Consider the following 26,970-nt stretch of genomic DNA (forward strand, 5'->3'; position numbering starts at 1 on the left):
TTGGCCAGGCTACTTCGTCTGTAAATGGAAATGGTGCTCATACATCTGCCTACCTGGAAAGTCGTGAGCATGAAAAAAAACCTGAAAGCATCATGTGAGCTATAAATATAATGCCCAGTGTCAGGGTAAGTTGTTACTATACTGTTATCTAGAAACCCACTCACTTTTTTGATAAAGAGCAGAAGTGTCCAGTGACTTGCTCAAGAGCATTCTTTGTCAAAAGCAGGCCTGGAATTTAGGATAGCCAGTGCAAGTGTTTCCTACCTCTGAGGACACCGGGAGCCTGGAGGGAGATAATGAGCACAATGCTAGGGCTACGGCTGGCTGCTGGGCAGCTTGGTGGCACTCCTTTGCCTCATCCGCTCCAGAGGGAGACAGAATTACAGGCCAGCAGTGATGCTGTCAAAGAAGCAACAGCAGCACTGCAGCTGGGCCCGCAAAGAAAGAGAAACCGCATGGTGTGGGGTACGCAGCTCACCAAGGCCCCCAAATGAAAGCAAACACTTTTAGCCAGCAGACTGTAGGGGAGCAACCTCTTTTTCTAAAATGGGAGAACGAGACAGAGCACTTTAAGACTGAGAAGAGCTCAGGTCCAAACTTTCCCCTGTCTTCAAAGTTTTCCTGTACATTCTTTTTTTTTAATAATTTTTTTAAATTTTATTGATTATGCTATTACAGTTGTCCTATTTTCCCCCTTCATTCCCATCTACCCTGCACACCCCCTCCCACCCACATTCCCCCCCCTCCTTTAGTTCATGTTCATTACCTTCTTTTCCTTCCTGCTGCTCCTGGCATGTCTAGTGTTTGAGTGTGTCTACCCTTGACATCCTGGTCCAAACATTAACAGAAGTCCCTTTTTTTTGTTTGATTCTCTTAGTTATGTTTGTTTTCAAAAGAATTTTACTTAAAAAAAAAAGAATTTTAGTAAAGACAGGCCAAATAAACAAAAACAAAAGCCTAAGCCCAAAGTAATAAAAGAAACATTAAAGCTATCAAGTCAGTGAAGTTGGAGTTTAAATCCTAGATTATCTGCCTCCAGAGCCCTTGCTTGTTTTAGTTCATTGCATGTAAAATAGCCATTATAACATTAAAGCAGAAATTACACATGCACACAGGCGGCAGGGTACTCAGAACTCTCTCGGGGGTTTCTATTTACACACAGTGTGTGAAAAACCGAATGCACAGAGAGATCACATTTCCGCCTGTGTTTCCTGAACTCAAAATAACAAGTAGCCAGGCTAACTGAGAAGTATCACGTAACTATTAAACTATTAATACCAGGTTGCTAGGCTGCCAAAAAAAAAAAAAAAACTCACTAATAAAAAGCAATAATCTGACATTTTCATCAAGCTTTGTGTGTTCAGATCTCTGTCCCCATCCTCGGCAGGGAGATAGACAGGCTGGATCCAGGTGGGAGCAGCCTTAACCGAGGCCAGCGATGCAGCGAGGCTGGTGCAGCAGCACAGAGGTGGTGGGGCTGCTGGTGGACAGTGGGGCCGAGGGCTGGCACAGAAAGATCAGGGGAGCATGGGAAGGGGAGTGTCAGGATGACTACTGGAAACGAGGTTAGAATGGAAGTGTGTCTAACGGACTCAAAGGCATAAATCTAAGCAAACAGCTTTCTCATTAAGCGGGAGGAAGAGCAGGGTACAAACCAACAAGAGTGTGGACCCCTGGTGCTTTCAGCTGTCCCCACTTTGCTGCAGGGCCTAGTCTTTGGTGTCCAACTGAGACAGCAGAACGAGGCCCGGGTCTGAGCTGCACCCCCCAGAGCCTCGTGGTCTCTGAAGGAAGTCAGAACGCCATCAGTCTAACAGTTGCTTTTTCTTAAATGCATGCAAGCACACTAATAATGCTCATTAGGCCTATAGCTCACTCGAATTTAATTTAGAGTGTTTCGTTGGTGTCCCTGCATGGTTGCCGGGACAGATGTGTGCGTGGCTCAGGCATGCTTCTCCCTGCCTGAGACAGATGTCAGGATATTGGGCCGTGCTGGAACAGTGCCAGCGTGTTTACCAGTGACAATATATTGTCAGCCTCCCTTCTCCGGTTGAGATTTCCATTTCTGTTAAAATGCCAGTGCCAGCTCAGAAAAAAAAAGAGAAAGATTTTGAGAGAAGTAGAGAAAGACAAAAGAAGTGGGGTAAAGGTGGAGAAAAAAATAGAAAGTGGCCAAGCAGCACAGGAAAGAGGGGGAAAGCTTAGGGTCACTCGTTTGGATCGCTAAAATGATCTAGATTATTTATGACTCCCACACACAACTGGAGTTCACCTTGGGGGTGGGAAAAGGTTTAGGAAGCAGAATCCTGGGCTGCACCCCAGAGCTACTACTTCTTAAGGCCCAGTGACCTTTATATATTTAAACTCCCCATGAGCAGGCTGTAAGAACCATTGGCTGAAGCCATCTCTAAGGTTTCTTTCTAGACTCGAGAGTCTTTGTAATGAGAATGGAGAAAGAAGCTGGGGTCAGGGGTGAACCCAAAGGACAGGACTGTCATATCGATGTTGCTTTGTCCTGGGGAAGAAGCCGCCCTCCTGGTAGAGATGATGTGATACAAAGATCAGATAAGGAGAGGGAGGGATGCTCGGTATAAATGCTTATTTCTTTTGTCAGTTATTTCACTAACTGTGGACTTATAGTCCTACCTCATGAGTCTAAAATGCTTTGATCTTTTTGATGTCTTTGTCCATCCACCTGCCAAGGTGCCCTGAGCTCCTGCCCTCCCCCAATGGACCAAGCCACTAGCAAATCAGAGAGTTCATATCGAGGAAGAGCCCACCCACTGACTTTAGTCCTTCTCCCTGTCTCCTGACACTGAAACCTCTCTTTTCCCATTTATCTCCCTCTTTGGGGATATCTTATGAGTAAGTTTCTATTAACTCTGTGCAGAGCAGACAATTCTCCCAGGTCTTCCAGGAGGACCAGGTGATTCATTGCAACCAGAGGCCCAGGAAGAACTCTCCCACCCCTCACCCACCCCTCAGCCACCCCTCACCAAACCTAACTTCCGTAAAACTTATAAAAGTTATACAAAATGTCTAGAAAACAAAAGATCCCCTCAATCTCAATATAACTATTTTCATTTGATGTAGTCCCTTGATAAATGTTCATATTTGTATTTTACACAGAGTACTAATGATTTTCATGGGCCTTTTCTATGAGAAGCATTCTCCTCGTTTGCTGTACAGCCTTATTAATGATCTTTGTAAAAGCTGCAAAATTCTCCATCTAGAAAAGTTACCACTTTGTTAGTTAAATCCTTACATAGTGCTTCTCACACTCTAGGTACATAAACATTATAATATGTGTTAACTCATTTCAGCCTCATAGCATTTATAAATATACACTAATTTCACAGTCCTAGCCAGCTCTGTTAGGCTCAAGTTATGAGGAAATAGAGGCTCAGAGAGGTTAGATAACCCGCCTAAGATCACACAACAAGTGAGCGAGTGAGCAGCAGAGACAGGCATATGCTCTTCTGTGCTCCTGGCCACTATGCAGCGCTGACATTTTATTTAACTACCTTCCGACAGCTTCACGTTTAGGCTGCACATAGTGTTTTCAAATTATAAATAACTGCGAAGAACATCCTGTTGCTGGTGTCTTTTTCAGTCTTTCAGATTATTTGTCTAGGACGGGTTTCTACTTCATTGGGAAAATCTGAACTGTGGGGAGGAAGGGCACTTTCGTGTGAGGTTGTTAGTGCTTGGTCATGGCCAGTGTAATGTAGGAACAAGGAAGGGAATTACCAAGCTCACAGCTTCGTGAAGGTGAAGGCTTAAGATACTGGATGATGCTGTTGTTGCTCAGTGCCTCCTAGGTAGCCCGGTCACCGTAAAGCCACTCTGTGAACAAGAGAAACAAATTGTCTTTATTTATTTCAGTGGTGGGAAATAAAAACAGAATAACTTCAATGGCAGATAGATTGACCAACCAGTTGGTGGGTTTAGCCCTTCTTCTTTAATCTGGGTGTTTGGACGTCCTGTAGACAAGCTGATTTGGAGGTAAAGCCCAATTCTCTAGAATTCCTGTATAGGTGGGGGTGGGGCTGCCAGTCTTTCGGAATGGAGCATTAAGGGGACTTGTCTTGAAGCCACATTTGCAGCACAAGCACGGATTTTTCCTTCTGCAGTACATTTGTTCAGGGGATGGTATGGAGTGGAGGAACTTAGGGAATTATGCCTCCCTCCACTGCTTGGTCCACCACGAGGTTAGTCAAGTCATGTTTAAAGTTTTTGGACGACTTTGGCCCAAACTATCAGAAATCTTAGTGGGCCATAGGACAGTTCTTTGTTTTTTCTCACTTAAGATACAGGCCCACTGTTCTTCTTTGCCTACAATAATACCATAAATAGCAAAAGCTGAATATGGTTCCCATTCCCCTGGGCCAACATACATCTTCAACCTGACACACACACACACCCTCCTCCTGCACCATCCCCATGTTAGCCATCATGCATCTGCTCCCCGCTCTCCCCAATTATAAATGCAATTATCATGTTATTAGCACATTTTTAAAAAGTCTTCCTATCACAAGAAGTGATAAATCTGAAAACCAGAAATGAGAAAGGTGGAATGTCAGAGTGAGAAAAATAGGAATAGCTGTTTTTTATCAAGTTTATGGGAAATTGCAATGGGTCAGTGGGGCCTTAGGGAGGTGTGTTAATGGCCTGGGTAGCCTCCATCGGCTGCCTCTCGGGGTCCATGCCTTCCCTTGCTACACAGCCACTGTATCATTTATCAGGTCACTGAAAGCTTCTAACATGTTTGATCAAAAGATAAGGACTTTTTGTGTGGGGTAAAGGGAGAGGAAATTGGTCCTGAGTACATTTTAAGAACATAAAATAAACACCTAAGTAAACAACCTGATGGTGTTGCCTGGCAACCCACAGCCAGCCTTGGAGCAACAGAATCCTAGCAAAGGGAAATTGGGGATGTGTTCTGTAGAGCAAATTTACTGCCTCTGCTGTTACTGACTATGGACACAATTGGATAAAACATATCCAATTGTAAAATACACCCAGAATTTATTTTAATCAGTATGGGAAGACACACAGACATGAAAATGACTGCCATGGAGGAAGAAGTTCAGCCTCACAGACCCCTAGGAACTGCAGACACAGCATGCCATGCAGGGCCACACAGAGGCACCAGGACCAGTCAGGAGGCAGGGGGAGCAAGGGGAAGCCTGGGTGAGAGTCTTCATTACCAGGCAAGGCGAGCAGGGTAGACATGTTTAGGATTGGCTAGTTTAAATAATTTTACTGGACTTTGGCCTATAGGAGTGGCTCCTAGTTACCTAGTGCCTGCCTCTGAGGAGATTAGGGCAGAGGGATAATGTCCTCTACTACTAGGGCCTAACAACATAGAAGTGAATGAAAGTATGGACTCAGCAATGTCAAACTCACAGGCAAGTTTACTGTCTCTAAGAATTAGGTAACTCTGGGAGGGGCAGACTAAATTTCTCAGATCTGCAAGGCTCAACATGCTAGGACATAAGAATACATAAAATCAGAAAATATACTTTATATAAACCCCGATACACACACACAAGCAAAGAGTCTACTGTCTGTTTTGTGATTTAAGAGGCATCTGTGGTTTAGGGTCTGGTTGTCCAAAAGCATGTAAGGAACCTTAAAGATCAGCATTTGAAAGATATTCCAGACTTCCAGACAAGATGGAGACATGGGCATACACACTGTGCCTCCTCACACAACCAAAAGAAGGACAACAAAAAAATTAAAAACAAAAAACAACCAGAACTGACAGAAAACTGAACTGTATGGAAGTCCAACAACCAAGGAGTTAAAGGAGAAACATTCATCTGAACCACTAGGAGGGGCAGAGATGGGCAGCTGGGCAGAGAGGACTCACGGCAAGGCAGCGGCTGGTGGACCGAGTCAGGCGGCAAATTCTGGAGCAGGACGTGCAAGGCAGCAGCAGGCAGACCTGGCAAGGTGGCGGCTGGCAAACTGAGTGGTCCCATATTCGTGTGCAGATAAACCGGGAGGAACAACCGGAGAGTGGGACAGACTGCACAACCCAGGGTCCCAGTGCAGGGAAATAAAGCCTCAAAACACTGATTGAAAGCAGCTGTGGGGGTTGAGGTGCAGGGAGAAACTCCCAGCCTCACAGGAGAGTTTGCTGGAGAGACCCACAGGGTCCTAGAATGTACACAAGCCCACCCAGCCAGAAATCAGCACCAGAAGAGCCCACTTAGCTTGTGGGAAGTGGGGGAAATTAATGAAATCTGACAATGAGCAGAGCAAGGGCCATTGTTCCCTCTCGGACCCCTCCCCCACATACAGCATCACAACACAGCAACTGGGTTGCCCCGCCCTGGTGAACACCTAAGGATCCACCCCTCACTACATAACAGGTGCTTCAAGACAAAAAAAAAAAAAAAATGGCCCAAATGAAAGAACAGATCAAAGCTCCAGAAAAAATACAACTAAGTGGCAAAGAGATAGCCAACCTATCAGATGCATTGTTCAAAACACTGGTAATCGGGGTGCTCACAGAATTAGTTGAATTTGGTTGCAATTTAGATGAAATAAATGAAGGCTATGCTAAGTGAAATAAAAGAAAATATACAGGGAACAATAGTGATGGGAAGAAAACTGGGACTCAAATCAATGGAGTAGACCAGAAGGAAGAACGGAACAACCAAACAGAAAATAATGAAGAAACAAGAATTTAAAAAAAAAATGAGGAGAGGCTTAGGAACCTCCAGGAAATATTTAAATGTTCCAACATTTGAATTAATAGGGGTACCAGAAGGAGAAGAAGAAGAGCAACAAGTGGAAAACTTATTTGAACAAATAATAAAGGAGAACTTCCCCAATCTGGCAAGGGAAATAGACTTTCAGGAAGTCCAGGAACCTCAGAGAGTCCCAAAGAAGTTGGACCCAAGGAGGAACACACCAAGGCACATCATAATTACATTATCCAAGATTAAAATGAAGGAGAGAATCTTAGAAGTAGCAAGAAAAAAGAAGACAGTTACCTACAAAGGAGTTCCCATCAGACTGTCAGCTGATTTCTCAAAAGAGACCTTACAGGCAAGAAGGGGCTGGAAAGAAATATTTGAAGTCATGAAAGGCAAGGACCTTCATCCAAGATTGCTCTATCCAGCAAAGTTTTCATTTAGAATGGAAGGACAGATAAAGTGCTTCTCAGATAAGGTCAAGTTAAAGGAGTTCATCATCACCAAGCCCTTATTTTATGAAATGTTTTTTATCTAAGAAAAAAAAGACCAAAAAATATGAACAGTAAAATGACAGCAAACTCACAATCATTAACAAGCACACCTAAAACAAAAAGAAAAGCAAACAACTAGAACAGGAACAGAGTAACATGGAGATCACACAGAAATGGGGTTATCAGCGGGGGAGTGGGAGGAGGAGAGAGGGGGAAAAGGTACAGAGAATAAGTAGCATAGATGGTAGGCAGAAAATAGAAAGGGGGAGGGTAAGAATAGTATAGGAAATGTGGAAGCCAAAGAACTTATATGTACGACCAATGGACGTGAACTAAAGGGGGGGAATGTGTGTGGGAGGGGGTATGCAGGGCAGAGGGGAGTGAAGGGGGGAAATGGGACAACTGTAATAGCATAATCAATAAAATATATTTTTTTAAAAGAGACATTCCATTCCCTGTCCCTTTGATGCCCAGTACACAATAAGCAAGCCTACATCAGTTCTGATGCCAAGCCAGGTGCCTCTAGAAAAGCCATCCAGAATTCTTTCATGATCGGCACATAGGCCCCAGAGAACACTGGAGCATCTTCTGCAGTAGCAGCATGTAGTGCACGAGGTGCAGGCTTGAAAGGTTAACTCCAACAGTGCAGGACTCATGTCTGGTCATTCTGATGGGTCTCAACACAGAAAAGGGGGCAATGCATTTTCCCCGGTGCACTGTCAGGTTTAACCAGAGTTCAGGCAAGAGCTGTGTCATTTCCTATCACACACAGTAAACATTGCTAGAAAGCATTATCTGGGAAGACTGTTATGCCATTGTTCAATTAGCTCCAGGAATGAGAATAAACATGTGCAGAATCTTTTGTGTTTGTAAAATGGTTTACAAGCACCGGCTGGCTCACTTGTTAATAATTACTTTGGGGGATTCTTAACAATGGATACTTAGGAAATAAAAGTAATAATTTGATGGGATTAGAGGAAAAGACAAGTAATAGAAAAGCATTTAGCATATTTTTCACTTCTGTAGTCTCTGCAAGCCTGTACTGACTAACCATCACTTCCACTGCATTTAGCTCCACATTCCTAATACTCACACCCAGCACAAGTACATACACATTTGGCAAACTCACGTTTCAAGCTGTACACCACTGACTGTCCCTTGTTGTGCTTTGGTGTCCTATCTGCACACAACCTGGCCACAGCTGAGGAAGCACTCGGTGAGTGCACCCACCACCCTCCCACCGTGGGGCAGGAGACCTGGCTCTGTCCTTCTGGCCCGCACCTGATGGACAGCCCCAGCATCTGCGCTGCACCTGTGGACCTTGTCCTGGCTGCACAACGACTGAGCAAGGGGGGTGCAGGGGAACACGGTACTGGCAAGGTCCTTCCGTCCTACATCCGACGAGTCCATGATCTGTCCACTTTGTCTGAAGCTGGAATGTGTGATTTCAGGGTTCTCTCTGCTGATTATCTCACTGAAAACTGAGACTGGCACATCAGCACAGGACCACAAGAGTATACACACACCCCCCCAAACTTTACATATCTAGACTTTAAACCTTCGGTGAACTAGAGATAATTCCAAAGCCTCTCATTAAAAGTATAAAATTTCATAAGTCTTCTGAAGTTTTTATTCTAATTCACATTTACTGAGTTTTTTTACTCCAGTCTTCATGTACTGTCAACCCTCCAAAGGTCAGCTTTATCCCGTGACACTGTGTCCCTGGGGCACCCACACGTGTGCCACGCCTGCCACACCTGCCCTCAGGTGTGAGGGAAATGGTGCTAGGCCTCGTGCTCCCCTTCCTGCGGCCCCTGGTGGAACCTCAAGTCTGAAGGGAGGCCGTGGACGGAACAGCAGACCTCACATCCCCTGCCCCATATTTTAACTGCCTCTTAGCAAGTTCTGCTAGTAGATGCTGAAGTGGTCCAGGAAATATGATCTGGACCAGAGGCTTGCTGATAGTGAAGCTATCAGTTTGCATGGTGCTCATCTTCAATTTTACAGTATCTCTTTAGAAACAGATGTTTAGAGCCAACAGTGATAGGCAATATCTCAAGGAACATCGCTGTATATATTTATACATCATTTAGGGCTGTCATGTGGAATGCGCTGTTACACACATCTTAGTGGTAACATCCTTTTGGGAGGGCACACGTACTGCACACTCTGCCTGCCTCACCTCAGCCATGTGTGTGTGGGTTTGCACAGGGGGCGGATGTCACAGAAAGTGGGCAAGTTTGGGGCCTTTCAAAGGAAATGTTTCATAATAGTGGCAAACTTCATGGATAACGAACTTAATCAAGATTTGCCAAAAACAATGCTTTGGTGCCTTCTTAAACATTTTACTATGTATAGAAAATTAGTGTAATTTAATAAGTTGCTGAGCCAGTATACTTCCAAAAATAGCTTCCTAATGTCCCTCTCCTAACGTCAGGAAACTTAAGCAGAAACTGGAGGAGTCTGGTCATTGTGTGTTCACTCATTCTGCAGTCTTAGTGAGACAGCAAAGCCTGCCTTAGTCATTGAAAAGCCACATACACTCTTTAAATGAATATTGTTAATTTACTAACCCAAGGTTGATTTTTGAAGATCAAATCACATGTATTTATGGCAGTTCACTTTGAAAAATCTAACTGTTGTCATAATGAAATGTCAAGAAAATCCAATTTTCATTGATTACTTTGTTGTAGTTGTGGTTTTGAAAAATCTTTAAGAAAGACAAATGGTTGTGTAGTAATGTGGTTGCTGTTTCCTTTGTGCCTAAGCAGGAAATTGATGAAACTACATCCCATTAATGTATTTTCTGACTTTATAACTGTTCCTGGCTCGGGGCCTTTCTCCTCCCATGCCTTGCTACGTAAGCCAACTCAGCCACGTGGTAACTGTTACTTCCAAGACATGCCGTGGTATGAGATCCAGCTCCATCAAGCCCTGCTAACATGGCTCTGGCATCTGGGCAGCCTCTGAGCCCAAACCTGCAAAGTGGGAGTGATATCAACTTCAGGGGTCGTCACAGGGGTCAAAGAGAGCAGTGTAAGGAAAGGAGCCACCAGAATGCCTGGCTCCATTCCTCACCTTTCCTGCATGTGTCCCCCGCCTTCTGAACCAGTGACTGATATTCTGATTCGGCCATAATCATACAAGAATGGTCTGACAGAATGGAAGTCTTATATATTAGTTTTCTTCTCAGCTTAGCTCTACTGATTTTTTAAGCAGCTTTATTAAAGTGGAAATTACATACCATACAATTCACCCATTGCAAACCGATAGGTTCCGTGATGCTCATAAGTATGTAGAGCTGTACCACTATCACCCAGTTCAGTGACAGGGCATTTCTGTCACCTCAGAAAGTCTCCTCGGGCCCATTTACAGCAGCTCACCTTCACCTTCAGCCCAAGGCAACCACTGATCTGCCTCCCTTCTCTGTAAGTTTACCTCCTCTAGACAGCCCTGTGAATGGAATTATACAATGCATACAGTCTGCTGTATCTGGCTTCTTCGCTGTGCATAATGTTTTTGAGGTTTATCCCTGCTGTGGCATTGTATTAGGGTTCACCAGAGAAACAGAACCAGTGGAATGGACAGATATTGTGAGGGATTGGCTCCCATGATTACAGAGGCCGAGAAGTCCCACCATCTGCCATCTCTACCTAGAGACCCAGGAAAGCTGGTGGTGTAATTCCAGCGCAAGTCTAGAGGAAAAAAAGAAAACAACAGCTTACTAAGATTTAGATAGGAATTGTGTCAAATTTATAGGTTAATTTTGGGAGAATTGACATCTCAACAAAATTGAGTGACTTTTTAAAACAGCTTTTTATTTGTAAATAATTTCAAACTTATAGAAAAGTTGTAGGAATAATACAAACAGCACACGTGTACCCATTATTCATATTGCTTTGAATGCTAACATTTTCCCCATTTGCTCTATCATTCTTTGTATGTATGTATGTAATTATCTCGAAATTACTTAGAAAGAAATTGCATGTATCATGCCCATTACCCCTAAATGCTTCAGTGTGCGTTCCCTAGGAATGGCTTTCTCTTACGTAACCACAGAGCGGTTACCAGCTTCACTAGATTCAACATTGTCACAACTCTTTCATCTGATCACCAGTCATCCATATTCTAGTCTGACCACTGGAATATGCTTCACAGCGTGTTTTCGTCCTGAGCAGGATCCAAACCAGAGTCACGTAACGCATTCAGCTGTCATGTCTCTTTTAACCTGGAGCACCTCCTCGGCCTTTCTTTGCCTTTTATAACATAGACAGCTTTGAAGATACATTTTCAAAAGCCACCCAAAGATTTCAGAAAATATATGTATTTGCAGTTTTGAACATAACTTTAAAATTATCTTAAAACACGCTTTAAGATAAATGGTCTTTGCGATTTCTCTGCCCGATGCCTCCTCCTGGTCCCGCTCACATCGTGTTTCCCAAGTCGGAGTGCCCGCGAGGCCATGGTGCGTCCTTCTCCTGGCCACACGTCTGGAGGCACGTGATGTCCGCCTGCCGCTCGCTGGTGTTAATTTTCACCACCCAGTCAAGGTGGTGTTTGGTTTCTCCACTGTGTAGCTACCATTTCCCCTTACATGTGCTAGGTCCTCTGACTTTCTTTTTGAACCAGCATTTTAGGTTTTTCTCAGCGTCCCTCACAGGGCCAGGGACTACTCCAGGACTAGCAACACTGCCAGTAATGGCTGCCCCCCGCGAAGGGAGCATTCATAATGGCATTAAAACCTGAAGACCTTTTTAATGTGCATTTAAGGCTTTTCCCTAATGCATGGATGATTAGAAATAGAGAAAGCTGCTACCAAGTGGATGACAGTTTTCCTATCCCCTGTAATCTAATACAAGATTAACTCCTTTCCGCCGTTCTATTAATACCTCCAGTCAAAGACTTCCTGATGTGATCCCTGCCATGCTTGCTCATGAATATATGGATGGAGCAGTAGGGATGGATTCCTGTAGGAATTTTTAAGGGTTTAATTTTTTTTTTCTCTTCCATCAAATCAAGATAAAAGAGCAGCTTAAAAGAAATGGCTCAGACTTCATTGGAAAGAGTCGTACTTGGAGAAAAAATTATTTTTAATAGCTTGGGAAAATTAAAAGGATGATGACAAATTCAAAGCATGTGGTACCTCTCATCAGGATCGTGGCATCCAATTAATAGGAAATGATGACAGCTTTGTTATTAAATTATGTAGATGCTAATTGAAGGCACAACCAAATAGGAGGATCTGTTGCCTTCAAAGAACTTTGAGCTTATTAGCTGTGATGTCAGTGATGGAACACAGTTTCCAGACCCGTTTCCAATGTGCAGACTGATGCTTCTCCTAGGAACATGCGTGCTTTGGGAAGAAATGCTCGTATCTGGTCTTCATGCTCCAAGTTACTTTTGTGTCTGGAGATGTAAAGGTTTCCCCTCATGCAACACAGCCAAGGTCCCCAGAGAGCTATAACCTGCACACTGAAGCCATCTCTCTGCCCAGGCCAACAGAGGTCCAGGGCTGGTGGGGATCTGCTGGGGCTTTGACACACGGACTCTGTCCTGGGGACTAGTGCATAGATTAGAATTTGCCTGAAAGACTGTGGGGCAAGGGCAGGCAGCATCCATTCAGGGTTTAGAAAAGCCCAGTCCTTAGAAATAGCCCAGCCCAACCCCTACGATCTCACTGCTATGGATACATCTCTGAGAGAAATAATGATGACAGTGACAATCTGGATTTGTATAGCCCTTTGCCCTTTCAAAGCACTCTTGGAAATCTCTCTTTTGAAGCAATATAGCCACAATGTCTTCTTTAAATCTTGGCATCAGCATCTCCTGACTGTGTAATCTTAAAGTTATTTAACCTTGCCATGCTTCAGTTTCACCCTCTGCAATGTGGAGATAACAGTGGTTCCCTGCTCTTAAGTTGTAGGAACTAAATGAGATTATATTGATCAAGTGTTCAGAATAGTGCCTGGACACAGTATTGTAGTCATCTCAATAACCTACTGAAGGAGGTAAAAGTGTTGACTAATACCCAGCTTTGATGGATGAAGAAGGAAGTAGAAGCCAACAGTTCCATGATGTGCCTATGATCACATAGTATTTGTCCTGAGCTTTTGAGGTCTGCTTTAAGTCCCTAGAGAGGGTTCCTCCTCCCTCTGGTCTTTTGAGCATTTATTTCATCACGTTTAGTGGTTTTGAAGCACAGAAAGCCTTGAGGACCCTACCTGGAGATATAGAACAAAGCTAGAACTAGACTGTGGCCCCACAGAAATGCTCAACCCTGAACCCCAGATGGATCTGTCTGTGATAGCTGCCAGACAGAGAGTGTCAGTGAGAAGCCAGCCACTTGAGGGCAGGAACAGCATAAGCCCACTGCCCCACTGCATCCAGGCCCCAGCCACCCCAGTGGGAAAGCTCGCTGATGTGCTGATTCCACCAAGCCCAGCAGCCACGGGGCAGCAGCAGATATAAAGCCATAGTTAGCTCTCCTCCAGAAGTAAAGACCAGGGGCGTATCTGAGCAATGGATTGTATTATAACCTCAGATCTTTAGGGAATGGAAATTAAATTCAACCCAACTTTGACAGTAGACACCACAGAAGAATTCATTTATAAAATCACTTTCATTTCAATGTTACACATTAACATCAAGAGAGAAAAGGCAGCCTCCACAGCTGCGTGCACTTCACTGGCACGGCCCAGTTGTACAGAGGGATGGAAAGCACACGCACCCCCCTGCGGCTTTAGCTAGCACACGGTCTCAAAGTGGGCCTCCTGACCAGTAAGTTCCAGGGACACGCTAAAGCCCTGCATCTTTCCTGAAACACGCACAGATGACAAAGAAGAACAGAGGGACTAATAAAAAAACAAACATTGCTTTCAATTACTGTTCTGGAGCCCCTGCTTCATTAGGTATTTCATTAATACCTTCACTAATCATACAAAACAGGAAAATAAAGGGAAATACATATATGAGGGAAGGAGAGAAAAGGCGTTTAAAAAGCTATCTATGGTCCTCACATTCTTTTTATAAAAAATGGAAAGAAATGGGTTGAGTGATTCCCTTTGGGTGGTGAGGTTGTGGGTGTTCAGCTTTGTTCTTCTTTCCCTAGGTATCCTCCATATTTATGAGAATGTATTTTACTGTGGAAATTGAGGGAAGCACATTTTTACATCAGCACCCAGTGGCGCCAGTTGTAAAGGGGTGCACTGCAGAGCCCACATCTTTAGCACCGTCACATGGGGAGCAGTGTGGTCACTTGGTTTCTGTCTGCCCTGGTGAGAGAGTGCCTGGTCGTTGGCTAAATAGGTCTGAACTTTAGAGCCTGAGGACCTGGCCATTACAAGTTGGAGGGGGCATATAAAAACATGTGTGAACATCTTTGTGCACAAAAAGACATGGTCAAACCATATTCCAGTGCCTCTGGAATGTGTTGAGAATGAGCTAAGTATCAAATTTGTCCTCTTACTCAATGGCCCAGTTGGCCAGGTTCCCAGAGACAGAATCAAACCTGAGGTGAGTATACTTGGCCCTCAATTTACAGTATGGAAGTCCAAGGGCAAACCAAAAAAACAGGGTCTTGCAGAGATGCCAGATCACAAGTCAGACAATCATCCAAGTGAGTTGGCATAGACAGAGCAGAGAAAGCTGGACACTGAGCTGGAAGACAGGCCCAGGGACCTGAGGCCCCCAGGCGTCAAGGCATGAGTGGGAGTAAGTTCCCTGTGGGGATTTGCCACTGCAGTGTGACCAGGATGGGACAGTTTGTAAATCCCTGTGAGCTTGTTGGAGTGAGGATTATTCAAATGGGAACTAGAGCTGTTACTGAGAGTGACTGAAAAGCATTCCAAATTCCTGGGCTGACAAACACTCTGTTTCCATAGCCCTGTTACTGCCCATCTAAGCCGACAACAACGAAATTAAAAGGGATTTGTATCCCCAAGGAATACATGCATTGCTGGTACCACATTACTATGATGACTTTTTAAAATGTGTACTATCCCGTTGGTGCAAAATGCTTGACAGGCTATCAGTAAAAATACTGAGCTTTTACCACCTTTGCTAAGGAAGCAATAAACATTACCTGAAAGGGAGGAAACGAAAGATTGTTGCCAAATGTTGAAGACCTTGGCAGGTATCAGTAATATGATTTTTATAAGAATGAGATTCTCGTAATTGTGGGTAATGGATTTACAGATTTCCCAGATGGCTTAGTGAATAACAGCTTGGAAACAGAACATAAATTATAGGCAGGAACATTAATGCCAAACCAAATTTTGAAAATAAGCATAATAGAAATTCGAAGAACATTAACAAATAGTAATTGCTTGTAACCTTTAATGTCACCTTGGCTGGAGAGGTTATTTGGTGTGGATGCCCCACATAACAACTGAAAGGGCTTTTCTCAGCATAGTCCAGTGCAGCAGATATGAATGCAGTGCTGCCTTCCGGGGGCCATGCACCTTTCCAGGAGCTGGAAATCCGGAAGCAAACAAAGGGCCAAGTGCCTGGCCTCGTGGGGCTGACATTTTAGCAGGGAAAGACAAACAGGAATGCGTAAGCAAAATATATGTCATGGTAGTGGGGTACATGTAATGAAGAACTCTAAAGCCAAAAAGGAGAATAGATGTGGTAAAGGATGGTGCTTCAACTTGGAAAGGGGGGAAATGCAGCCAGCGGCCCTAACTGCAGAGTAGACATGGTTCCCAAAGTGGGAGGCAGGTGGCTCGGGCATGTTGCTTCACTGTCTGGTCGCCATTGGCTCCCACCAAGAGAAGTGGCTAGGCTGAGCGAGCTGACAAGCTCTCACAGCTCTGGCCTGTGCTGGTGCTTTGATGTATGACACCAGGGAAATTAAGAAACAGATTAGATTTCAAACTTAGGAAGTAATTCATCAAGGAGTGCCCTTTCATGTCTGTAAAACAAAAGCACAGATTGCCCACGGGAGGCGTCTGCTCTGGGGCGAATGCTCCCAGAAGTGAGCACACCAGTGCCTTCCACTGGGCAGTGAAAAGCCTGGGGGAGGACAAGTGATGGGGATCCCTGGTTCACAACTTGTAGATATTACAGATTTGTATAATTTGCCTCTCTAACATCTGTTCTTAGAATTCACCACCAGCTGGGCCCTGTCACTTTTTAAAGCCCATTTTATAGATTAGGAATTGGGAAATAAGAGATTAGGTCACTTACTCAAATTCAAATTTGTACAATTGTAGTTCAAGGACTTGAACCCAGATCCCTCCAATACCACAGTCTATAATCTTTACCCTATTCCTGGGCACGTTTTCATGAGTGCCTCATCCTTTACCCTACAAATCTTTCCCAGATGTAGAAGTATTCAACAAAATTCAGAATGTGGACATTGTACAGGACCAATTACCTGGTTTCTTCAGCAAATAAACTGCAAAAAGACAAAGTGAGGAAGAACCTGTAAGTTAAAAGTGACTTAAGAGGTCCTAGCCAGGTACTCAGTTGGTTGGAGCATCAGCCTGCACACCAGAAGGTTGTGGGTTAGATTCCCAGTCACGGCACATACCTCAGTTGCAGGTTCAGTCCCCAGTAGGGGCATGTATGGGAGGCAATCAAAGGATGTTTCTCTCTCTCTCTCTCTCTCTCTCTCTCTCTCTCTCTCTCTGCCTCCTCCCTCCCTCTCTCCCTCTAGCCCCCCACCCCACCACCCTCCCTCTCCCTCCCCCTTTCTCTCTCCCTCTCTCCCCCCTTCCTCTCTCTCTGAAGTCAATAAGCATATCCTACGGTGATGATTTCTTAAAAAGTGACTTAATGCCATGATCAGGGTGGCTCAGTGGGTTGGACATTGTCCCACTCAGTGAAAGGTCACTGGTTCAGTTCCCAGTCAGGGCACACCCCTGGGTTGCAGGTTTGGTCCTCATTGGGACGTGTGCAAGAGACAAGCAATCGATGTTTCTTTCCCTCTCTTTCTCTCTCCCTTCCCTTCTCTAAACATAAGCAAATACAGTCTTTTTTAAAAGTGACTTGAAAGACCACTAATTTCAATGTTTGGACCTTATTTGGATCCTGATTCAAACAAACTACTTAAAATCAATATACAAAATGCATTTAGGAATTTGAACACTAACAGAGTATTTGAAAATATTAAAGAATTGTTTTTATTTTTTAAGTGTGATAATTTTGTGGCTGTGTTTTTTAGAGTCATTTTAGAGGTATGTGCTTGTACATTGCCAGAGGACATGATATGATGTGTGGGATTAACTTTATAATAATGCGTTGGAGGGTGTGTAAATAAACAGGATGGCTGTGTTCATCACCATTGTAGCAGGATCCTGGGGCTTGTTATACAGTTCTCTTGAGTTTTATATCTCCTGTAATAAAACTATTAAACCAAACCAAACACACTCTCCATGCTGAGTAAGAAATTGGTTGCCCTGACCACCTGTCACTTTCTTAGGCACCCTGTCTCCTCCATTAGACTGGAGGCAAGGACCAAGTCTAATGGCCAAAGCTCACGTGCCAGCACCTGTTGCTGCCTTGGCTCATAGAGCTGGCCTAGACAGTGGACTTGCTGTCTTGGCTTATTGAGCTGGCCTAGACAGTGGACTTGCTGTCTTGGCTTGTAGAGCTGGCCTAGACAGTGGACCTGCTGCCTTAGTTTATAGAGCTGGCCTAGACAGTGGACCTGCTGCCTTGGTTTATAGAGCTGGCCTAGACAGTGGACCTGCTGCCTTGGTTTATAGAGCTGGCCTAGACAGTGGACCTGCTGCCTTGGTTTATAGAGCTGGCCTAGACAGTGGACTTGCTGCCTTGGTTTATAGAGCTGGCCTAGACAGTGGACTTGTTGCCTATGGTAGACTGTCCTCTGCCCCGTCTCTAACTTTTATGCAATCGGCCCCCGCAGACCATCTCAACTAAGGAACCCAGGAGGCAGTGTGATATAATGAGAAGAAGGTGGTCTTGGAATCAGAATACCCTTCACTGGAAGTTTGTCCTTACCTTTTAGAAGCTGCATAGTCTTAAGCAAAGCCCTTCACCTGCTGAGCTTTGAGGAGTTGTGGTGACTAAATAGGACAGCATAGACATAATGGAATACCACATACCCTAGAGATTCTTCCCAAAAATCTGGGCTCCCAAATGCATGGGTGAGCTGGGACCCAGCCATGATTCTGAGGAAGAAGTGGTGTCTATAGCAGGATGGAGGGGGTGCCTGACATTATCCTAGGTCATCTCTATCTTCCCTACTGAACTGTGCTCCCTGGGAGACGGAACCATCCTTGTGCTTCTGTGTGTTCCCAGCAGAGTGAGGTGGGAAGGATGTGGCCCTGGGGTCAGAATCCTGGGCTCCAATTCTGAGTCTATTGCTTATCCGTCATGGAGCCTGTGACAAATGTTTTAGCCTCATTATCTGTGAAAGAGCAGTAACAATGCCCACTGAAAGGATTTAATGAAAGAACACATTCAGCTCCTCAGCTCATGGTTGGGGCTCGGGAGGTGTTAGTTTCCCACCACCCTCAGGTGCTCTCTTGACTTTGGTGAGTGAATGAGGGTAACTAGGTGTTTCTCTAGAAGTAAGTGCCTCAGAAGGAGGCTCATCGGGTACAGTTCCACAGGTTTTCCGCTGCAGAAGGATGCCTGGGTGAACTCCACAAGCTGTGCCCCTGAGAGTGGGACTGTTTGCCCACGGAAGCGCACTTTTATCTACTTTATGCAATGGCACTGAATGGGCTATTAGTGTCCCTGCTCGGAAGACAAATGTCAGCCACCCAGAGAAAGGTATCTGTTTGTAATGAGTGATTCAGACTAGTGCTGAGAGTAAAGAGGAAGAATAACTCCTACAGAAATTGTGAGGTCACTGAACTTCTTTGAAGCCCACCACATTTTTGAGCACATTAAAATTCCTTCCTGGACAATTCAGGCCCCTAGTCTGGGTATTATCATGGTGCCCAGGTTATCATGAATATGGACGTGTGAAAATTGACAGTCATCCGAATGGGCTGAGTAAGGTGGCCACCCTGGGCCTGGCGGCCTGTTAGGACTGACTCCCCCAGGCTAGCCTCAGGTCACAGTCAGCTCTGCAGCCTAGCCTTAGCGACTTACTGACACCAGGTGAATTACAAGTAGTGGTCCTTGTCCTCCTGGCAGAGGCCCTGCAGAAAGGCCCCAGGGCTATTGCTTCCCCTGAAGTGTTTGAAGAGGTGCTGTCTCTTCAGAGTGGCATCGAGTTCAGTGAGGACGGGGTAAGAATTTACTTCATCTCTGCGCTGTCACAGTCTTGCTACTTCATGTCACAAGTTCAAGGCCACAGGGGCTCAGGGGCAGGGACCCCATCCTTCTGAAAGGAAAGAGGAGAGGCAAGGCCCACTTCTGTGGATGTCTTTGCGGTGGTGGTCGCAATGATTCTAAAGTCTCTCAGGACAAGCAAAGGCAAGAGAAGAGCAGCGAGGTTCAGTGAAGGAAGAAGGGAAGGCAAGGAGGTAGCAGGTGGGCATAATAAGTGTATAGAGTGGAATACATGTATAAAGTAATTGTTTTCCAAGTGCTTAGTTGGCCGTCCCGATACCATTGTTGAAAAATCTCAGAGGAGGTTTGGAGGACTGGGTGAAAAAGGTAAAGGGATTGAGAAGTACAAATTGGCAGTTATGAAATAGTTATGGGGATATAAGTATAACATAGGATATATAGTCAATAAACTGTAGTAGCTATGTATGGTGTCAAATGGGTACTGGCAATATCAGAGGGAATGCTTTGTAAAGTATATGATTGTCTAACCACTGTGCTGTACACCTGAAACTAATACAAAAATAATATTCAATATAAACTGTAATTCAAAAAATTTGTAGAAATAAAAAAGAAAAATTCCTCTTTGTCTTTCCTTCCCAATACCACCTTTATCATATATTTTTTTTCTTGTGGGGGTTTTCTGTTCAGTTCCGTGAATCAGTCTCTGATCTCATGTCAGTGTCTCCAGTTGACACCTAGGGTGCGGTAGTCTGAGAGGGACTCACAGCCACCCTCAGAACCGAGGTCAGACGTGTGCTCCCAGACAGGGAGGCACATCACCATTTTGCGTCTTAGGTTCTAATACTGCAAAGCCAGAGGAATTGGTCCAGGTTGTGCTGGGCACCTAACAGGACATTAATCACTTGTGTCTGAGTGTAAGGGCCTGCCATGACCTCCGTTAAACACAGGGAGATAATGGGATGCTGCGAAAACTCGGTCTGTCACCTGTAATAGAAGTCTGGTGGAGATCAATGAAACTCCCTACAATTGACCAGCTTTTCCCTTTTCCTATAATTAACACAACTGTGCGAGCACTCTCTGACCTGGTCACTGTGTGGAGTTCCCAGCCCGGTGCAGCAGGCGTCTTCCTGGTTGTTTCTGCCCAAGCAGCACGAGAATAATGTTATCAGACACATCTGGGCAGATGGCAAAGGTGGAATGTCCCTAACCTCATCCCACCCTCTCTCATCCCCTGCTGTCAGACAGAGTTAGTCCACCCTCAGAGAGCAGGAGATGGAGGAAACCAGTATGTTTTTTACTTGCGATGTTCAGGTTTGTAGCAGGGTAGATGTAATATAGAACTGAACCCTGAATAAGACCTTTTGAACCTTCTATGCCACAAACTTCCCAAATAATAGAGAATAGGAGGAAGGAATAAAGGAGGAAGATGGTGAGAGGTAATTACTCACTCTCCCCTTTTTATCTCAGTGTATTAAACCCATGCCCGTGTTCCAACCCTAATCACACTGTAGTGGGGTGTGTGTGTGTGTGTGTGTGTGTGTGTGTTTTAATGAGCTGCCTAACAATGTCAGGATTGCTTTAATCATTGTCATTACCTAGTATGATGACTAGAATGTAGGCAATGGTAAATAATTGTTTGAGAAATTATTAAGTGTATGGATTTCAGAGTGTTTGTGACAACACTAGTACTTTGTGAAAACCCCATTGCTGTGTACACTTTAGCCACATTGGGGAGTGGTGGGTACAAGAGGAAAGGAAAGTGTATGGCTAAAAGAAAAAATAAAAACCATAACACCCCCACGATTGCCGCACGCCTTGGAACATTTTCCACATCCATGTCACTGACATCCAAAAAGGAATCTGAGAAGTGAGGTTGGGGCTCTTTGCTGAGAAAGATGAATATCATCCCTAAGCAGGTGACACACTGCAGCGGGAGTGCACTAATACCTGGAGCCGGTGACAACCTGCCTGTGACTGGCAGGGCTTTGCTGGGCCTCGCCTCTGCAGACAGGATCTCAAGGCCTCGCAGGAAATCTCCAGTGAAAACAGGAGGGAAATCCCAGGAGTGGCGGAAGCCCAACTTCGATTGCTGCTTCACCGTGCAGGTGCAACTCTGAGCAGCTTCACTAGGCACATAGGAATGTCAGAGACTGTACTCTTCCCTTTGTTTGCTTAGGCCCATCTTTATGTATTGTCTTCTTTTAAGGCAAAGAAAATGTTCTGATAATTCTTATCACAGCTCCCAGGCCCACAGAGGAGAAGGGCTCTGGAGCCCTCTGTTCAGCCTTCACCCAGGGCTGCACTCCCTGGCAGCATCCATCCCAGAACCGTCCTGGGACAGAATGCTTAACTGCTAATTAAATATGCTTCCAGGCCGTGATCAGGATTCCTGGGAGAAGGCTTACAGGATAGCGTGTGGGTACATCCTCTCCACAGAGAAAAGATCAACTTGACACTGGCAAGATGCCATGCAGGCTGTCTGTGGAGCCAGTTTTCCGTCTTCTCATCCTTCGCTCTGGAAGGGTAGCTTCGGAAGAGAAACTGTCACAGTAATGTGAGGAGGAAAAGGAGCATTAAAAATGCCATAAGTACCTCTAGCTGTTTATCTAACTGAAGTGTGCTGGGCACACACAATTTTCTTCATGAAGACAATTTTTTAAAAGCCAGTGAGTTGCCTTTAGATAAGAAGCTTTCTCTTGGCTGGATCCATTCCCATGTGGAGCCTGGCAGGGCAGTGACCACCATGTGTGAGGACTGTTGCTAAGCAGAGCAGCCTCAGCCAGGGCAGACTCCTGGGGAGGCAGAGGGGTGGGAGGAAGCTGAAGTATCAGGAAAGGTTAAGCAGGGGAAACAATACCTGTGTGTGTTTGTGTCAGAGACAGAGACAGGGAGATGGAGAGAGAGTGGGTTTTATTTGATGTGTGGATTCTAGTTAGTTTTCTTGGGAAAATCCTTTTTCCAGAATGACATAGGAGAAAATCTTGAAAAACAAAACCATCTGGTTTTATCGGGAAGTGTCTCTGATCAGATAGAGTATGTCTTGTGTTTTTCTTTTTTCTTTTCTTTTGTTGTTGCTGCTGCTGGAGGTGCAGTATTTGCTTTGCTTTGATGCTTTTGCTAAACTAAATGCCATGTCTTCCGACTGTATTCAGCCCTTGCTAGAGAGTGGAGCTTGCCTGGTTGCCTCACTAGGGCTCTAACTCCTGCTTTCTCTGCTGACCAGGCCTCACCTGGTTTTTTGTTTCAGTTCATTTTGTTTTTTAAGTTTAACGGTTTCACCATCAAAGTGTTATAAAACAATTTCAGAAACTGTATATCTACATGGAACAGGCCATAGCCTACTTTTGTTTTTATTGCTCAAAAGTGAAGCTTGAAATGCCTGTAACTAAGAAAACAGTTGCCTGACTACTTTGCTTTAACTCGGAATCGCTGTGGGTATAAGATTACTATGGCAGTAACAGTAACATAGATGTACTGGTTTTATACAACTTGAGAGCAAATTAAAAGTACATTAACACACACATTTGTCTTATCTTAAAAGCATATGAAAGTCAATTTAAAATGCAATACTTACATTAAAACAAATTAATAAAAGTGGAAAATTGGAGATCAGGACAAGAGATAATCTTCTTTTACCAATGGACATGGGATAGGCAGATAGCTTTCACTGATGTAGGCATGGAATAAATCATTTCAGGGAAAAAAATTCCCAAACACCTTATGAAAAGTATACAACTCTACTTCAAAATTTGCTATTGACTCACTGCCAAAGACATTTCATTTGAAAGCTTGTTTCTGTATTAAAGCCTAATTAGCCATCAAAAAAGGTTAGTGCCTATATAACCTTTCAAAGTGAAACAAAAGCCACAAAAAATCAGCCACAAGGCCCTAGAGAGTGTCTGTTTCAAATGCTTACTTCCAGGTGTAACCATAAGAATGTTAATTGTTGTGTCAACAAACAAGACCTTAAGTAGATCATGGTGTTGGATTTTAATGTAGCTGAAACTGGATACATCTAGTAAATAGAGGAAGCCATGAAGAAAAGACTATGAGAAGCACAGTCCCTAACTTCTGCCATAGAAGAAAGAAGAAAAGCAAAGGCACTCAAGTTCAAGGTCATGCTCAAGGAGGAGGACTCCCATATCTTCTAGGCACAGGCGACCATGATGCAGATCAAGAGGGAGATTGCATTCTAAGCCAAGAAGTAGGCAACGATCCAAAAGTCCTAGACTGAGAAGATATTCCAGCGAAAGGTAGGAGGTGAAGGAGCACATCAAAACCAGAGACGAAAGAAAGAAAACAAAGGAACATTCCAAAACACCACCAAAAAGTTATAGCACAGCTGGATGGTCCAGAAGCGCAAGCAGAGAGAGACAACAAAGAAGCAGGAATGGCATGAGTTCTCCTAAAAAGCCTAGGTCTCCAAAATGAAGGTTGCCTCCCTCACCAACCCTAGGAAGCATATATAAGGAGAAGAAAGAGGAAGAGAAAGAAAGAAGCAGAGATAAAAGTGAACAATCAACAAGCAAGAAGACGTAAAGTAAGGAAAACCAGAGAGTAATAAAGATAAAAAGTTGAAAGGATTACAATGAAGAGGAATGGGGTTTAAGACAGCAAGAAAGAGAAAAAAGCAGAGAAGAAACCAACAGAACCAGGTTCCCCTAAAACAAAAGACTGTTCTCTGGCAAAGGGAACTGGTGATTCACTGAGAGGCTCCAAAGTGGGTGGAGATGATCGTTGTGGAGGAGACGTAGAGATGAGGGACCAAATACTGCCTGCGTGGGAAGCCAGACATATACATGCATCAGAGCCGTCCTTGGTGTGATTTCTTAATGCTGTGTGTTACTCTCAGACCTTCGATGTATACAGCTCTGCATTATAAATGCTTATAAAGCTCCTGATACTGATATTATTTACACCAAAAAGCCTTTAGAAAATGATACGTGGGTAACGGATTCTCAACATGTGTGAAATCTGATTGAGTAGCCAAGCCGTTTTTACCGTCCTGCTGCTTCATAGCAAACATGAAAAGCTGCATGCATTGCAGCAGGCATGGATTGTTTATGTCGTAGGATCTCTTTCATTAAGCTCACTTATCTCTAGAATTTGATTGATTGTCATAATAGAGCCATGTGGGGAAAGAATGCACTGATTGCATGTTAATTGTGGCACCTGTTTTTATAATGTGCTCAAGTCTATTAAGACTAATGAATAATAACTTTATAACAAAACATCAGGTTGAAAGAAGACAAGGATCACTAAAAAGTATGATACTTGGGATTCACTTTAAATAAACATTTGAGGTGGGAAGTAGATCAGATAAAGGGGATACAAAGGGTCCCTATAAAATAGATGGACTTTTTTTGACATAATATCTGGAATTTACCTCAGAACAGTGGAGGGGAGGAGGAAAGTGGGTGGGAATTTAGATGAGATAGGACTGCCAGGAATTGACCATTGTTGGTGCATGAAAGTTCATAATGCTGTTCTGCCTACTTTTATAGAGGTTTGTACAGGTCTGCAACAAAAAGGAAAAAGAAACCATTGTACACATGTCCCTTAGACATTAGATATGGAAGAAAACACAGTAGATCTCAAAGAAAGTGGGCTGCAGGCTACTAAGATATTTTTCTAAAAGAAAATATTGACATTTAGTGTGATAGTTGCTTTATTTGGGGATACTCACTGTCGTCAGATGTCTCATTGGTAATGAGAAAAATGCTGGACTGAAGAAACTCCTGGTTATGAATTTGATCCAGACTTCACAGGCCTCTCCCATTGCTGATTATTTTATGGGGCAATTTACCACCCTAATGAAACATTCCCTTGATGGAACATTCTAATAGAGGCAGAGAGATTAGACAAATGGCTCCACTTCCTAAAACCAACAGCAAAACATCCTGTGCAGAACTGCTGTGTAGATTGAAGAGCCAAAATACTGCCTTTCTTTGTCTGTCAGAACCCTCTGGAGATCAGAAGGCACATGGAATCTGCCCTTAACTACTGCAGCGGTCCCACTTATGGACTGCAAGCTACATATCCCTGGGGTCACCCAAGGACACATATTGATTATCATTTTTTTCCCTCCTGCTTTCCCCAGAAGCATAGCCTCCTGTGTTCTATAATGCACATACTTCCCTTGTCACAAACCTAATTAACTCTCAAGAATCAGAGGGAACAATCTCATTAATATTTATCAGGGGAATTCTGGTGAAGGAGGATGGATAGTCTCAGGAACAAAGAGACCAGACCAGAAGTCAATTTATGTCAAAAATATATATATGTGCTAAAACTTTGAATTCAATTTCTTGGCTGGGGCTCTGAATCATGATCTGTCCAGATGAGTCAGGATCCTTAAACGGGCTGAAACATCCAGTTTGCCACTGGGATGGCCATTTGTCATGTTGGGCGGAACACTGCATGACAGAGCAGAATGGTTTCTCCACTGGCTCATTCATCTCCTGGAGATTTGGAGAAGCTGCAGTTTAACCTAGGCTAGAGAGCCCCTGGGAGTAATTCTGTTGAAGAGGGATACTGATTGCCTGGAAAAGTCACTGTATGACTTTGCTGTCATCATGGTAGAAACTGACGAGAGATCTTCTTGGAATCCAGACACCAAATGTGAGCTGACACACTATTCATTCCCACCAGCTCTAGGGCATGGCTAATATGCTCACCAAAAAGGGAAAGCCAGAGGAGCTGGAATGTGTAGCAGAGGATGACTGCCCTAAAGCGCAGAGACCAGCTCTCTCCATTTCAACTGGCATCCCTCTAGAGGAAGTGCATGAGATGTTGTTAGAACAAGATCCTCCTGATGCTGTGATCACCAGCCTCACTGGGAAATGCATATAGCCTCAAGTTAAATTTAGAGCCAGGTTTTGGCATATTTTAAGACTTTCTAAAAGAAAAAGATACATATACACCTTAAAGCACTTCTATTTTAGCCATTGATTAAGCTCTTAGATTGAGTCTTCTTCCTGTCCTTTAAGCTGATTGGTCATAATGTATAGCATGTTCCTATAACCAAGGAGCCATTAGCACCGTGAGTGACCATTAGTGTCACTTCACAAGCCATTTCGGGCAGACAAAGTGAGAGACAAGAAGAAAGTCCTGTCTCCTGCAGTGCCTCCAGTATCAGACAGATCCCGAGTGTCGTAGAATCATGCCTTCTTCTCAGTCCCTGACACTAGCCCATCAAGACCCGCTCTGGGGCAAGGTTTTGAATGACAGCATGTGCCACAATGGCAGGGCTCTGGGGAGCTCTGTGTGGGTGCAACACCTCTCTTTGCTGGGGGAGCTTCTCTTCTTGGGGGCATGTGGCCTTTCTGCCACAGCTCTGATTCTGTGATGAAAGTCATAGGCCTGCGCTGTCCAGTGTGGTAGCCAGTAGCCACTTGTGGCTATCAAGTCTTAACTTTAATTAATTAAAAACTCAATACACCAGTAATACTAGCTACATTTCAAGTACAAAATAACCAGGTGTGGCTAGTGGCTTCTACACTGGACAGCACAGATATAAAACGTTTTCATCATTGCAGAGAGTTCTTGTAGATAGCACT

At 44.2% G+C, this 26,970-nt stretch overlaps 1 protein-coding gene and 1 pseudogene across 2 annotated transcripts in view; both read left to right on the forward strand.

Annotated features, from left to right (window-relative positions):
• Nucleotides 1-24,722, forward strand: part of LOC114501760 — a 90,515-nt pseudogene extending 65,793 nt beyond the window's left edge.
• The window catches only part of TMEM108 (transmembrane protein 108), a 295,467-nt gene that overhangs the window by 219,144 nt on the left and 49,353 nt on the right, over nt 1-26,970 (forward strand). The window lies entirely within an intron of this gene.

Source organism: Phyllostomus discolor, chromosome 7 (genome assembly GCF_004126475.2).
Source record: "Phyllostomus discolor isolate MPI-MPIP mPhyDis1 chromosome 7, mPhyDis1.pri.v3, whole genome shotgun sequence".
NCBI classification, from domain to species: domain Eukaryota; kingdom Metazoa; phylum Chordata; class Mammalia; order Chiroptera; family Phyllostomidae; genus Phyllostomus; species Phyllostomus discolor.